We start from the raw sequence: 3,047 nt of genomic DNA on the forward strand, positions 1-3,047 counted from the left end.
ATAGAAGTGATCGAAATTAAAAAGGTGGGAAATAAATCAGGGGGGATGGACAGATACGGTACAACAGAGAGAAGTAGAGAATTACAAAAACCAAAATGCAAGAAAAATTCGACTGAGGGAAAGGGAAATATTTATACGCAAACAGAAATCATCTATAACCCAATGACAAAATAGGGGGAAAAAAGAAAAAAAGGACGAATGATAAATAGATTATTTTTTTTTTTAAAAATAATGATCTTTTAAAAATAAAACCCCAAAAAAGAATAATTTCCCAAAAAAACGGGAACCAAACTGGGGGGGTGGGGGGGGGGGGGGGCCCAATCCCCCGCCTAACATTTACGCGTGACAAACGAAATGCGCTTACACGAAAAGACAAAAAATTTTGACGGGAAAAAACAAAAAATGTGCAAGCTGCTTTTTTTCCCTTTAAATTCGTCTTTCCGCTGTCCCAGGCACTTTAAATTTTCCCCCCGAGACTGGCTTTCTCCGGGGAAAAAAAACAAATTTTTACCAGTTGCTCGCTTGTCTCTTCCAGGCGCTGTTGACGCTCCGGTTCCCCCCCCCCTTTTGATAAATTTTCCTTTTCTTAAATTTTTTTTTAAATTTTTTCTTATTCTTCTACTCGTTTTCTCTTTTTTGCCCACGTCCCCCCCTAAAAAGTTGCTTTGAAAGATTTTGGAAATTTTGGGGTTTGGGAATTATTTGTCTCACGTGCTGTCTGCGTCTGTCCCCCCCCCAGGCAGTCTATCTACTATTCTCCATCAAAATCACATTAAACTATTTAATTTTCATCTACCTCTCTGTCTCACTACTTTTCATCTATCTTATTTCTCTATCTTATCCTTTCTTTAATATTTTACCTATTTTTCCCCCGTTACACCCAAAAATGTCACACACAAAACAACACACACAAACACACACACACACACACACAAACACCCCACACACCCCCCCCCAAAAAAAAAAAAAAAAAAAAAAAAAAAAAAAAAAAAAAAAACCCCATGCCATGAATTTCTTTCCCCACACACCCCACAAAACACCACCCCACCCCACAACACACACCCACACACACACACACATAGTTTTGTATAAAATTTTATATAGTATATATTAAAATATATATATATAAAATTTTATATATAATATATTATTATATATATATTCCTTACCTTTTTTGCCCTCACCGATGCGGTGTTTTACATAAAGTAGGGGCCCGTAACATTATGTTTGCTGTCTTGGTCTTTATACAGGGTGGTGACCCCAAAGATTTTTTTCCAGGGGGTAGTTGGGTTAGGGAATCATTTTAGCAATAAACATTCTAAAGATAAGGGCCCCACCCATGCCGTATCCAGGTTTGGGTTTACCCAATATGTGGGGAATGCACAAAAAAGTCCCCATTGCAAGCATACTGTGTATTGTACAATAAAGGGTTTTTTAAAATATATATTTTATATATAATATATATATATATTATATAATTTTATATATATATATATATAATATATATATATAATTTTATCATTTTAAAGGTAGGGTTTTTTTGGGCTGAGCCGCCGTGGTACAGCAGATACTCAATTGCATTTTTTACGTTTTATGTTTTTGGGTGAGTACGGGGAGGGTCCCCAGTTCCCTTTTCCCCGGGGAGGCCGGTGTTACCTTTTTAGGTAAACATTCTCTCTTTTTTTTGGGTTGGCCCCCCCAGTGGTAGGCAGGCAGAGGTGAATTCCTTGCCCAAAGGGAAACAACGCGGCGGGCGGGGGACTCGAACCCTGAAAATCAGATTGCCGTCGTGACAGTCTTTAGTCCGAGCTCTAAAACCCTTCGACCACCGCGGCCTTGACGATCATGTGCTTACATGATTATATATATATAATAAATTATATATTAAAATATATATATTATAAAATAATATATATAATAATAATTTTATATATTATATGTATAAATATATAATATATATAATATTTTATTAATATATATATGATATATATATATATATATATATATATATATTTTTAATTATAATTTTATATAATTTATAATATATATATTATATAATTGTGTGTGTGTGTGTGTGTGTGGTTGTGTGTGTTGTGTTGTTTTGGGTGTGGTGTTGTGTGTGGTGTGTGTGTGGTGGTGTGGTTTATATAAATTATATATTATATAATATATATATATATTATATATATTATATATATATATAAAATATTTTGTGTGTGTGTGTGTGTGTGTGTGTGTGTGTGTGTGTGTGTGGTTGGGGGTGTGTGCGCGCCGCGTGTGTTTTATATAATATATATATATTAAAATAATATATTATATATATTAATATAATATATATTTTATATATATGCGTGGCATATATATTATAATTATATATATTATATTATATATATATATTATATATATAATTTTAAAATATTATTATTTTATAATATATAAAATAAATATAATATATATTATATATATATATATTATATAATATATATAATATATATATATATATATTTTAATAGTATGTATGTATATACTTATATTATATAAAACCAAATTGTGCGAATAACCCCTAGTCCTATGCGCGGTACTCTATGTGTGTGTATGCGTATAATATATATATATATATAATATAATATATATATAATAATATATATAATATAAAATATATATAATATATATGCTAGCAATAGTTATATTTTTATAATATATTTTATGTATAATATATATATTATATATATATATATATATAAATAATAATATATATATATAAATATAAAAATATACTGAATTTTATATATAATTATCTACATATATATATATATTATATATATATATATATAATATATATATATATATTATATATATATATATATCATAAAATTTCTAATACATACTACACTCAAACACACAACTCATATGAGACTTTTTTGTGATTCGCGCATATATATATATATATATATTTAAATATATTAAAATATATATATTATTATATATATATATATAATTATATATATATATATAAAAACTAAAAATAATACCCCTTTTTTAAAAAA

The sequence above is a fragment of the Penaeus monodon genome, chromosome 9, assembly GCF_015228065.2.
Source record: "Penaeus monodon isolate SGIC_2016 chromosome 9, NSTDA_Pmon_1, whole genome shotgun sequence".
Taxonomy (NCBI): domain Eukaryota; kingdom Metazoa; phylum Arthropoda; class Malacostraca; order Decapoda; family Penaeidae; genus Penaeus; species Penaeus monodon.